The following is a 14,029-nucleotide window of genomic DNA, read 5'->3' on the forward strand; positions in this document are numbered from 1 at the left end:
CTCCTGTTCCTTCCAGCTTGCAGCCAATTTTAAGGGTCCCTCCCGCCTCATTACTGACTAATATTCCGTTGGGATAATGACTTGATCCACTCAGGTAGGGTTGGACTCTTGGATGGTTTCCAGATCTCAGCATTTGTAAACAGCTCTGGGATAAATACATAGGTGTACAGTTATCTTTTTGAATTGATGTTTTTGGATTCCGTGGATAGATGCCAAGGAGAACTGCTTGGTTATGTAGAAGCTTGGATTTGAGTGATTGGAGAAGGCTCCACACTGTTTCCAGAAGCAGAGAGCTGCTGACAGTCCAGGTGACTGTGAGGAGAGGCAGCTCTGCCCCAGAGCACCTGCCTGCAGGACCTCGCACACCAGTGGGGGAGGGGTGTAGACGTTCTCGTTTTCTTTTTCACCACATCCTGCAGTGCTGTTTGTTCCTGGCCTTTTTCAAGCAGGCCTTTCTCAAGTGTGAGGTGTTATTTCATTGTAATTTTGACTTGCATTTCTCGAATAATCAGTAAGACTGTCCACTTTTCTTGGGGGGTGAGAAGGAAAGAGGGAGGATATATCTTCCAAAGAGATTATGAATTGGTGCAGAGGAATGCGGAGATCCTTGATGGAACCCAAACTTGGAACATTGTTTATTTTGTTGGTCTCCTTTTTTCCTTTCCCCTCTCTTGATGTTCAGGGGCTGTTGCTGGCTTTGTGCTCTGGAATGATCCCTGGCGGTGCTTAAGTGACCACATGTGGTGCTGGGGATTTGAACAGTGTACACCACATGCAAGGCAACACCTTTTCTCCTGGTCTAGCTATCTGTTGTGTATCCTTTTTAAGAAAATATCTCTTCAGCTCCCTCCCCCACCTTTTTTTTTTCCTGCTAGAGACAGAACCAGGGCCTCACACACACAAAACAAATGTGCTGGTGCCTGAGAGTTCATCCAGTGGGTAGGGCATGTTTTGGCTCCCATATTTGGCATCCCATATGATCCCCTGAGAGCCACCAGGCGTGATCTTAAAGCTTAGAGCCAGAAGTATACCCTGAGCAAGGCTGAGTGTGGCCCCAAAACAAAAGGAATGATCAACAAACAAGCAAGTGAACTGTGTTTCCCCATTTTTGAATGGGGTCGTTTGTTTTATTGCTGTTGAGGGTTGTGAATGCTTTAAATATCTTGAATATTAGCCATTTGTCAGATATAAGAGAGTATTTTTTCCTATTTTGTTTAACCATAGTTGTTTTTTGTGTGGGCAAAAAGTTTTGATTTTGGAGGGGTTTATTAAATGGTTATGTAAATATAATTTACATAGGATAAATTCACTCAATTATCTCAAAGGCAATTGTCAAGAATTAGAATTGTTTCTTCAACTTCTAACATTCTTTGCAAATATCTCCTAATCTTTAAAAAAAAAAATCCATCAATCTTAGCTTGAGGGCCAATTTAGTCAATTAAATGTGCTATGTGTTGAAGAATATTTCGTAAGCATATAGACTAAGGTTATTAAAAAAAAACCTTTGAAAGCTTCATTTATTATATCAGTAGAACAAAGATAATCTTACATTTTGCTGTAAATATGCAAGATGTTTTGACCAGTGGAAAGATAAACTTAAGTTGAAATTAAACCTGCCTTTGCCAGAAATGTTCGTTCCCTCATGAATAAATAAGAGTATGTTTCTACAAAATATAATGTATTGGAATAGTTAATAGCTCAAAAGATTTTAAGACTAATTTCAGTTCAAATATAGTTGACAAAGTTGTCCAGAAATAAAAGAGTAAGACCAAGGAGACTGCTCAAGGGGTTATGGCCTCACTTGGCAGTTGGGACCCCCTGGTACTTCATGGTACCCCAAATGCATATCTGGGAGGAGCCCCCTGGACACCTTGGTCCAAAAACAAAACAAACATGTTATATGTAAATACAACATGTCATGTATAAATAGTCAAGTCAGATATAAACTTCAGGACGTGGCTGATACTTAAAAAAATGTCATTCATATAATTGAGATAAAACCAATGGAGAGCCTGACCTGAAAGACTGTGCAAAAGTTAATGAGCTTGCCTTGCCTCTGGCCAATCCTCGTTCAGTTCCTGTCTCCCCATAAGTTTCCTGAGCCAGGTATGGCCCATTGGCCCTTCTGCCCCGCCTCCCGACCCCCCAAATAAAGAGGGCCACACGGGAAGATGTCTCTTAGCGCCCGGGTAGTGACTGCCAGGAGTAATTCCTGAATGCAAAGCCAGGAGTAACCCCTGTGCATTGCCGGGTGTGACCCAAAAAGCAAAAGAAAAAGAAATAAATAGTTATTGAATACGAAGGCAGCTTGACGGAAGGATATCTTCAGGCAAATGTTGGATCTTTAAAGATTTTGTAAGGGAATAAAGTGTCATTGATAGGCTTATAGGTGATAGGCAGAGTCTTACATGGTACTGGAAATATGCAAGAATATGTACTGGCATATTTAAAGGACGCCTGTTTCACTGGTTATATTTTGTATGTTTTCAGAACCAATCTCTAGGCCATACATTTTATGTTATTTTTTTAATTAATTTTTTTTTTTTTTTTTTTTTTTTTTTTTTTTTTTTTTTTTTGCTTTTTGGGTCACACCGGCGACGCTCAGGGGTTACTCCTGGCTCTGCACTCAGGAGTTACTCCTGGCGGTGCTCAGGGGACCATATGAGATTCTGGGAATCAAACCCTGGTCGGCTGCGTGCAAGGCAAATGCTCTACCCGCTGTGCTATCTCTCCAGCCCCTATACATTTTATTTTTGTTATTTGTTGTTTTGGGACCACCCTGGGTGGTACTCAGGGCTTACTTCTGACTGTACTCAGGTATTGCTTCTGGCAGGGTGCAGAGACTGTATCAGGTGCCAGAGATCAAACCTAGCTCACTATTGCCAGGCAAGAGCCTGCCAGTTGTACTGTTGCTTCAATCGCTAAATGAATCTTTTTTTTTTCTGCTTTTTCGGTCACACCCAGCAATGCACAGGGGTTACCCCTGGCGTTGCTCAGGGGACTATATCAGATGCTGGGAATCGAACCTGGGTCAGCCGCCTGCAAGGCAAATGCCCTACCCCGTGTGCTATTCCTCCAGACCCTCAATGTAGCTTTTATTTCTTTAAAAATATTTTTGGATCACACCTGGTACTGCTGAGGGCTTACTTCTAACTTTGTGCTCAGGAATCATTCCTGGCAGTTTTGGGGTTCATGTGGGATGTCAGGAATGTTGGTTGCATGCAAGGCCAGCATTCTACCCACTATAGTATTGCTCTGACCTACCGCTTTCCGCTACGGCAGGCACCTTTCTTCTTCTTCCTTCTCTCCTTTTGTGTATTATGGTTTGCAATACAGGTACTATGATATCACTGTTTTTGTTTAATAGCTTTTTTTTTCCAAACTGGTTGGTGGCTTTGTGATGTGGATGTGACTGCCAGGGCTTCCAGAAGTACAGGGAGGTGCAGGGAGGTAGTCCACACCAACCCCAAGAGAGCTGGAGACCTTAGTCACAAAACCCTCACACCCGAATTTTCAGCAGATTAATATCTTGGGTGATAGAGTCTGGCCAGGGGCATGGCAGAAATTTTGGACTATGGAAGCAAGTGGCTGCCGGGGGCTCTGCTTGGGCGTGCACCAGGTAAACCTGCCCCCCTTCAATGTGCCCGGATCTCTTCAGCCTTGCTTGGTCTGAAATTTACTGCGTCTCTCGATCTTTTGGTCTCATGTGCATTTGTTCATGGGTCTCTGAAGCGAAGCGGATAAGTGAGCTGGTAGAGCTGAACGAAAGGTGGTTTGTGGGTGTGGCTCCCACACACCGAACTTTTTCTGGTTTATTTTCTCAGGAAACTTGGTCCTGAGTTGTCGGAGTCTGACCGGAGGCACAGCCGATATTTGGGGGTATCAGGAAGCCTGAAGGCACCTTCCAGGCTGCTCATGCACTGGCCCCTCTGGTCCAGGTTGAGCTGCTGGAGTTGCCGCGTCCCCTGGACCCCTGTGGCAGCAGAAGCAGCAGCCCTGGTAGGGACCAGGGCTGGGGTCAGGGCTGCTACATTCGCACCCTGGGCATTCTGGGTGGGCTGCAGCCCCCAGACCAACAGAGCATGACCAGGGGACACCCCCCCACACACACCCTGGGTCTCTAGACAGCTAGTGCTTAGGGAGGTTTTCTTATGTAGTATGCTGTTGGCTGCAGGGACACATCCAGGGAAGAAACGGTGCAGGGACACCCCATACATTGGAGCCCATGGTGGGAACCCAGGGCGCCCCCTCAGCTCCAGGACCCCCACTCCACTGCCGGGCGGATGGGACCCCAAGAGCCCTGTTTAGACCATCAGGACTCTGCTGCTGCCCTCAGCGCCGAGAGCTGTAGTGGCTCTCCCCGAGGCAGTTTATCCAAGGGGCACCCCAGTCTCTCACGCAGGGACCTTCTGACCCCATCGACTGTTCAGATTGCTGAGAGCTGCTGCCCCTCCGTCAGCTCGGCGGTGGCCTCCATCTAGGCCGGAACCTCTGCTTTCCGTGTATTAGTGTTTTATAGCTGCTTTTAATTTGTTTTTTTTGTTCTGGGGTCCACACACAGGCGTGCTCGAGGCTGAATCTTTTCTGTGGCCAGGGACCATTCCTGGTGGTGCTCAGGGGCTGACTGTGTCGCTGGGTGCCAATCTTGGAGCAGCTATGTGCAAGGGACACTGCTTTTTATTTTTGTGTTTTAGGCCACACCCAGCAGTGCTCATGGCTTGCTCCTAGTTCTGTGCTGAGGGATCATTCCTAGAATGGTTCTGGAACCGCATGGGATGCCAGAGATCAAACTGGGTAGATTGGCCACAAGCATGGCTACCACCTTACCTGCTGTATAATTGTTCTGGCCACAAAGCTGCTTTTTTTTTTTTAAATCATCTTTTTTTTTTTTTTTAATGAATCACAGTGATAAACTCAATTCAAAGTTACTCATGATTGGGTTTAAGTCATATAATGTTTCAACATCTGCCTGTGAAAATGCTTTTTAATGGGATTCAAAAGTGCTTTGTGTAGTTAAGAAACTCTTAAATATTAAAATGAATATCTTGTGCCTTGGATAATTTATTATTATTATTTTGTTTTGGGCCCACACCCAGCAATGCTCAGGTTTTACTCCTGGCTCTGCAATTAAGTTATTATTCCTGGTGGTGCTTGGGACCATTTCAGATGATGGGGACGTAATCCAGGTCATTTCTATGCAGGGCAAGAGCCTTACCCACTATTATTATCACTCTGGCCCCAGGAAAAAATATTTTAAAAGCAATTTGGAGGGCCAGTGATGTGGCTGAAGAGATATAATATGTAATTTGCATGTGTGTAGGCTTGGGACCCTGGGTTCCATCTGGGTTACCTGATAGCCCTGCCCTACAGTAACTAGGGGAAAGACTGCTGGGGTTGTGGTGAAAAATTGAAAATGCGTCAAGAAATACTCATTGGACTGTAGTCAAAGTCAGTTTTGCAAATTCATGTTTCTGAACATGCCTTGAAAGTCACTCTTCCTTCCTTCCTTCCTTCCTTCCTTCCTTCCTTCCTTCCTTCCTTCCTTCCTTTCTTTCTTTCTTTCTTTTTTTGCTTTCTGGGTCACACCCAGAGATGCACAGGGTTTATGCCTGGCTCTGCACTCAGGAATTACTCCTACCGGTGCTTGGGGGACCATATGGGATGCCAGGATCGAATCCGGGTCTGCTGCGTGCAAGGCAAACTGCCTACCTGCTATACAATCGCTCTGCCCCCCCCCCCTTTTTTTTCTTTTTCTTTTTGGGTCACATTTTGTGATGCTCAGGACTTTCACCTGGCTCTGCTCTCAGGGATCACTTCTGACAGTGTTCAGGGGCCATATGGGGTTCTGCAATGGAAATCCAGGTCAACCATGCTCAAGTAAAACACGCTACCCTCTGCACTATCGGTCTGGCCTGAAAGTACTTTGTCATTTGATCTCAGTTCCGAATTCTTGAGGTAAAATGGGCAAGCACAGAGGATGAGTGTGGGCAGAGCTGCAGAGCCTGTCCTCTGGGCAGGAATGATTCTTGGCACTGCAAGGGGACCGTATGGGATGCTGGGTCAGCACATGGAAGGCAGTTGCCCTGCCTGATGCACTATTGCTCTGACCCCTTTTTTGTTTTTAATTATGGATGTAATAAAACCTAGAGGTTGTTTTGGGTAGTGCTGTGAATGCCTCAGGTGGTGCATCCCTGGTTGCAGTGCGTATATACCTGGTGTTTACACACAGTGAGACCCTGTGGACCGTTACAGCAGTGTCCAGTGGGCAGTCAGCACATTGTTTGGTCCAGGGATGGAATTGCCATTGCATAGTGCTGGCCCTAATTTAACCTCTCACATAGTCCCCGTAACCTCCATGGAGGGAGGAGAGAAGTGTGGGAAGAAGAACGTAGTTTGGAGACATTAAGGAGGACATTGTCAGGCAGCTGACAGGAATTTGCTGGCCTCAGAATGAAGTCACTTTAGAAAGTGGATTTAACTGTGCAAATAGTTATGAGACATAATTTTTCAGGGACTTGGCTTCTCCAGAGAGGAAAGTGTTAACAGATAATGTGAGATCCCAGAAGAACATTTGAGAATACACTATACTTTAAAAATATCAAACTCCAGGGGCTGGAGCTATCGCACAGAGGGTAGAGCATTTGCCTTGTACATGGCTGTCCCAGGTTCAATTCTCAGCATCCCCTGTGGTCCCCCAAGCACTGCCAGGAGTAATTCCTGAGTGTAGAGCCAGGAGTAACTCCTGTGCAATGCCGGGTGTGACCCAAAAAGCAAATATATATACGTATATATATAATATAATATAATATAATATATATTAAACTCCAAGGAAATATTCATTTAAAAATTTGTGTGTATTCAATTTTTTAAAAAAGACCTACAAATGAGCACTTAAAATCATGATCATGATCATCCTGTTGTTTGTTGATTGCCTTGAATTGGCCCCAGTAACGTCTCATTCGTCCTAGCCCTGAGATTTTAAGAAGTGCCATATTCAAGGCTCTTTCAGATTTAGGAGAATGAGATCCTTCATTGTTACTGGTATTTGACATATTGGGTACGCCACGGGGAGTTTGCCAGACTTTGCCATGTGGGCAGGTTACATTTGGTAGCCTGCCAGTTGTCCAAAGTAAGAATGAGATAATAAGATGGTACGCGGCCACAAATGCGGCCGCATGCTTCCGGGAGCAGGGTTTTGTAGTCTCTGGGTCTTGGCCGTTGATGGGATTACACGGTGCTGGGTGGGGGGGGGGGATTAGTTGGTGGATGTGACCTCTGCCTACTGGAAGATGGAGAATCTGGGTGGAGGATGCTCAGCCCCCATCCGAGCAGGCTTGGCCATCTCAGCCCCGGAACCCGCATGCCTTTGTTCCTCTGCGGGTACCTTCATGCATGTGGAGAGTGGTCTCAGCATGGTGGTGGCTGGTTCTGGAGGTCTTCGGCTGCCGGAGCTCTGGTCGGGCGGGGAGGGAAACTCAACCCGCCCCCCTGCAAGGGGCCCTGACGAGGAGTTTTTGGGGTTTTTTTTATAGGCAATAAATATATTGAAGGAAATATTTTAAACACTTAGCACTTAAAATATTTCCTTCAATATATTTATTGCCTATAAATAAAAAATCATTTTCTGGGAATGTAACTCAGCGATAGTATTTGCTTGTATGTGACACAAAAAATTAAAATTAATTGATAATAAGAAACAAATGAAAAATAAAAAATTCTAATTGGACCCTAAGCTCTGCTAGGCCCTGCACACATAGGAAAACCTGGGACAGGCACACTTGGGGTTCTTCTGTTGCTCGCAAGGCATATGTTTTGCCGTAAGGCTCCCTCTCCAGCTCATAACAGTCTTATAAGTGAAAATTTTTATGATGAAGGGCCTGGAAAATAGCATGAACAAGCCTCTTGGTTCCATCCTCAGTATCACAATAAATTATTATGGAACCTATTTCAAGTACAATACTCTTATTTTTCCCCTTTTTCTTTTTCAATCCTTTTTGTTAATGTGAAAATACAACATAAAAGGTACTGCCTTAATCTTTTTTTTTTTGAGTGGGGTCACAGCCAGCGATGCTTAGGGATTACTCCTGGCTCTGCACTAAGGAATTTCTTCTGAAAGTGCTTGAGGGACCATATGGGATGCTGGGGATTGAACCCAGGTCGGCCATGTGCAAGGCAAATGACCTACGTGCTGTACTATTGCTCCAATCCCAATCATTTTTTTTATAATGTAGGAATACTGCTATTCATTCAGCCATTGATTAATTTGACTAAATTGGGCACGAGCTTCACATTACTTTTTTTTTTTTCTATTTAGCAAGGAAAGAGAAAAGAGAAGATTAGGCATAGAGGAAAACAGTACCATACACGTAACCTACTGAACTCTCAAAACAAGGGTATACGTTTAGAGATGCCAGAGAGTGGAGACAGGACTATTGCTTAAGCGCCTCAGAACTGCAGACACTTTTTTTTTTTAAATTTAGATTTTTATTAGTGAAACACCATGAGGTACAGTTGTAGACTTATGAGTTTTTGTGCTTGGGTTTCAGTTATACAACAATCAAATACCCATCCCTCCACCAGTGCCCATCCTCCACCACCACGTGTCCCGGTATCCCTCTCACCCCCCTCCCCCATCCCCCCACCCCACCCTGCATCTGTGGCAGGGCATTCCCTTTTGTACTCTCTCTCCACATTACTATTTTTATTTAATTTTTTAATTTTATCAGTTAGTTCACAATGTTTGATCACATTCAATATTCAAACACCAATCCCACCACCACATTCGGGGTTTCCATCCCAAACCCCAATCCCTATCCCAAAACTCAGCTGAAATAATATATTTCGTATCGTCTATTATGAACAACTGCTGAACTTGCTTACAGAAAAGTATTCCTATAGGAAACAGTGTGAAGATTGTTCTCTTTTGGTAAGGGCCACTAAGACATTCTGTAGGATATCACTAACATGTTAAAGTTTGGGTGATGTGTGCTTTGGTACGTATCTGAAAATATGTATGTACACGCATATCTATATATGCATTTCCGTCTATGATTTGTTGTCTATTATCTGAACCCCATCAAATGTGGTGTGGTAATTATGGAGAATAGGTCACTGTCACTGTCCTCCCGTTGTTCATCAATTTGTTCAAGCGGACACCAGTAATATCTCCATTGTGAGACTTTAGTTACCGTTTTTTGGCATATCAAATATGCCATGGGGAGCTTGCCAGGCTCTGCCGTGCAGGCAGGATAGTCTCTGTCGCTTGCTGGGCTTTCCGAGAGGGTTGGGGGAATTGAACCCGGGTCGGCCGCGTGGAAGGCAAACGCCCTACCCGCTGTGCTATTGCTCCAGCCCGTGGAGAATGGGTAGGGAGTGTTTTATGATGTGTTGGTCCAGGAGTGTGTTTATTCATCTGTGAGTCTCTGCCAGAGCACGTGGGAAGTGGCCTTGAGCGTGGGTGTGGTTCGGTCGTGGAGGTTTTTGCCTGCCAAAGCTGGGTCCCTTGAGCTGGGGAGTGCTGTCACCCGCTCCCCTGTGGGGCGACTCAAGTGAAAACAGCCTGGCGCAGAGTCTGGTGGCATGGTATGGTGGCCTCAAGTATATTCTCCCTTTTATAGAAGCAGCCGTGCGATCTGGACGGTGGCTGATGACAGGATTATCTGGCGCTGGCAGGGGGTGGTTTATGGGCATGACCCCTGGTTTGCCTGAGACTGGGGAAAGCCGGTAGAAGATCTCTGCTTCTGGCTCCCGTTCAGCCCAGAGTCCAAGGTCACAAAGTTCCTCATTACCTGGATTCCTTGGGACTTCACTCATGCGGGAGACTCAGCCTGAGCGCATGGTGGGCGGCCTAGAGCCTGGAGGCACTTGGGTTGTGGAGGTTTTTGGCTGCCAGAGCTGGGTCCCTTGGGGCAGGGAGGACTCTCACCCACCTCCCTCTGGGGCGCCTGGGTGAAAACAGCCTGTCTCAGGGTCAGAACATTCTGGGTGCTCTCTCAGGAGTTTTAGTTTATAGCCCCGGGGTCTTGGCCATTGATGAGATTACATGGCTCTGGGGGCAGTTTGTGGGTGTGACTGCCAAGCTGCTGGAAAACTGGAGACCTGGGGGGAGGAGGTCCAGTCCCGATCCAAACTGTCCTGGAGCTCTCAGTCACAGGTTCCTGCCTAATTCTGCGTTACAGGCCCTAACTGCATCCTTTGATCTCTTTCTAGATTTATGGGTCTCTGAAATAAATGAGCTTATAAAGCTGAGCCGGAGGGGGTTTCTGGGTGTGCCTCCCACATACCCAACTTTTCACTGTTTAATTTTGTGGTAAACTTGGCCCCAAGTTTTTGGGGTCTGGCCAAAGGCACAGCAGCAATTTTGGGTTATCTGGAAGTCTGAAGGCACCATCAGGCTGTTGATGCACCTGCCCCACAGGTACAGGTCGACCTGTTGGTGGCACCATACCCTCTTGCCTTAATAATTTTTAAGTGTATAGTTCAATAACATTAATTGCATTCATGTTGTTGGTCAACCATCACCACTGCTTATCGCCACACCTCTCCCCATCACCAAACCAGTATCCCCACTTTAGGCTCTCTCTTTCTCTCTCTCTCCCTCCCTCCCTCCTCCCCCTTCCCCTCTCCCTCTTCCTCTCCCTCATCCTCCCTTCTGAGTACTGATGTACTGAGAGGTATCATATTCGTTTCTTTGTCTGTTTTCAGCTTGCAGTTCTTATCCAGAGTGTTCGTTTCCAACGATCTTTGTCATGGTGGTCTCTTCTCTATCCCAATTGCCTTTTCCAACAGCATTTGTGGCAGGCTTCCAACCATGGACCAGTCTTCCTGGCCCTTGCTTCTACTGTTCTTGGGTACTGGTCTCGTATTATGGTTCTTTTTCTATATCCCACAAATGACTTCGATCATTCTATGTCTTTACCTTTCCTTCTGACTCATTTCACTCAGCTGATGTGTGTGATTTCATAATATTCTCCATGTCCATCCATTATAAGCACATTTCATAACCTTATTATTCCTAACAGCTGCATAGGATTCCATTAACAGTCATCTGTTCTCAGGCACTTGGGTTATTTCCAGCTATTGTAAATACAAATTATATTCTTATAATGGAACCAGCTCTCCCAGTTCACTATTTTTTTTTAATTAGACTGGAGTGATAGCACAGTGGTAGGGCATTTGCCTTGCGCACAGGTAGCCTGGCCAAGCCGGGTTCGATTCCTCCACCCCTTTCAGAGAGCCTGGCAAGCTACTGAGAATATATTCAATATGCCAAACACAGTAACAACAAGTCTCAAAATGGAGACGTCACTGGGCCCGCTCGAGCAAATCAATGAACAATGGGAGGGCAGAATTTTCGTAGTATTCTTATAAGGAAACAATTATAAGCTCACTTTTTATTTTTGAATTTATTTTGATAGTGGTGCCTGTTTTTTTTAGATCATACCTGGAAGTAGCACTGCACTGCACTGTCCTCCCATTGTTCATTGATTTGCTCAAGTGGGCCCAGTAACATCTCCATCATGAGATTTGTTGTTACTGTGTTTGGCATATCCAATACGTCACAGGTAGCTTGTTAGGCTTTGCTGTGCGGGAGATATTTACTCTCGCTAGCTTGACGGACTCTCTGAGAGGGGCAGAGGTACCTGGAAGTACCTGGGGAATATACCTGTTTCTGTACTGAGACACATAAATGATGTCGGGGTTCAAACTGGGGTCCTTAAAGATGCAGAGGATCCTCAGTATTATCTCTCTATTCCTCACTTAATTTCTTTCCAGTTTTTACTAAGGTGCTCACATCAAGAACTTATAATCCACCATAGACCCAGGCTCTCTCTTACACACACACACACACACACACACACACACACAGAGCCAATACCGTCAATCAGGATTACCCCATTCTTTTTCCAGTTTCATTGTTAGTTTTTATTGTTTTTTTATTGTTTTAATTTTGGTACCATATCCCTGGGTTCTCTGGGGCTCCTCCAGGCTCAGGTCTCTCGGACACAGGGATGGCACCTAGACATCTAGCCCAGACCTCACCAGAACGCAAAGTGGATTTGGAATACCTGGTATTTAACAAAGGCTATAAGATTTATTTACTTGTTATTATTTGGTCTCAGTTCTAGTTTAATCAACCAGTTTCTCCAGAAAACTAAGAGTCCTATGATTTCCACTCAAGTGTAATTCTGTCTCTTCTTCGCTATTTTATTTAGTCACTTTCCTTTTTTGGTAAATTTGTGGGAGTTCTTACAGCAGGAATAGCGAATACTTACAGCATTGTTCATACATTACCCAGCTATTAATTGATTTCAACTTTCTTAATGGCAATATTTCTATCAATTTTTCACATGTATAAATTCAAAAAATACATTTTTGAATCATTATTTAAATGATGCAAAGCATGGATAAAAGGTTTTTGTAATTATACATATCTCCATGAAATGGAGTCTAGTTATACTTTTCCTTGAGTATACATTAAAATATGTGTACATGTGTATATGTATATATGTGTTTGTACTTATATATGTATATATTATAAAGTTATTAATTTATATCATATAATTGTCATATAATTATAATTTATATAATTAAGTTATTCTTAGGTCAGTTGTTATCAGTAACTTGAAAAACAGTGTTGTCTTGTTTCTAATTTTGGAATTGCCCATAAAAAAGGATGGGGACGTTTCTCAAAAACATGCATCACGCATGTGCTTCCTGAGTGCTCTCACTACAGCCATTTGAAATGAAATGGGTACCAGGAATTCTGAGCCCCGCTGCCATACCTGGCATGCTGCAGTAAGGGCTCTGAGTTCAGTGAGCTTGGTAGGCAGGTGGGCCAACAGACAGACATCATCAGCTGCTGTGCAACCCTGATTCTTGTAATAACTGGGAATGGGCTGGGAGTGGGGTTTAAGGAAATCTGTATTTTAAATTATATATATATATATATATGACATGACTTTGGGGCTGTAGAAATAGTACAGCGGGAAAGGTGCCTTGCATTGGGCTGGCCCAGGTTTGATCCCAACAATGTGTAGAGTCCACCAGCCTGCCCTGAATGATCCCTGCCTTAGTGCTAGGACTGAGCACTGACCACCACCATGACAATGTATTTTTGAATATTGACAAATGGAACATACCTCTATCCATATCTAGGCTTGTCGTAGCTGAATTAAGAAATGGGTAGTCTGAATAAGTATCCCTATGCTTAAGTGCGTACTTTGCCTGTACTCAGCCCTGCATTTCAGGCATTAGTTTTGATGAGATTTTTTTATTTTTTTGGATGGGTGCACTCAAATAGCACTCAGAGAACCTTCGGACCACTTCTAGCCGTTTTAAGCCAAACAGGCTGGTGGTTCAATGTGGAGGACTCAAGCCCTGCTACCTCCCAGGTGACACATGGCAATGCTCAGATGGCTGTCCTTGGGGCCAGCAATCACACTGCAAGACATGCATTCTACCCCCTTCCTTTTTTCCTTGTCCCCTAAGATTTTAAGTTAAAGATTGTTGTGCTTTTTGTGCTTGGAAATAGAGGGGATACTAGACAATGAGTCTAATTCGGTACAAGTTTTTCCTCGAAGTGAGAAAATTTTATAGAACTAAGTAGGGTTTTCTGCACTTTATGATGAGCATTCCTACCGATGCTGGGTTATACACTTGTCTTTCCTTTTCTTGGTTTTGGAGATGCATCTTGTGGCCAAGGCTTCTTTGTGCAAGGGTCACTCCTGTTGGGGATCAAATTTGGGTTGGCTGCATGCAAGGCAAAAGCTGCAGCCATTATGATCTCTCTGGCCTATGCATGATGCAGTTTTAAATGGCAACTAATTAGCTAGCTGTGCTCAGGGCTTACTCCAGGCTTAGGGACCCACAGGGGATGCTGGGGATCCAGCCCATGTAGACTGGAATTTCTTCACTCATTTGAGTACGTAGGTTTTTCCTTTGTGAGTTCAATAAGCTATTTTCTTAGCGTTTGTACACTTTTCAGTGCAGACTTTCGCCTTTTGTACAAATTACATTAGATTAATAA

At 44.5% G+C, this 14,029-nt stretch overlaps 1 protein-coding gene across 1 annotated transcript in view; it reads left to right on the forward strand.

Annotated features, from left to right (window-relative positions):
• Positions 1-14,029, forward strand: part of TET1 (tet methylcytosine dioxygenase 1) — a 125,183-nt gene that overhangs the window by 67,240 nt on the left and 43,914 nt on the right.

The sequence above is a fragment of the Sorex fumeus genome, unplaced genomic scaffold (genome assembly GCF_029834395.1).
Source record: "Sorex fumeus unplaced genomic scaffold, SorFum_2.1 ptg000020l, whole genome shotgun sequence".
Classification (NCBI taxonomy): domain Eukaryota; kingdom Metazoa; phylum Chordata; class Mammalia; order Eulipotyphla; family Soricidae; genus Sorex; species Sorex fumeus.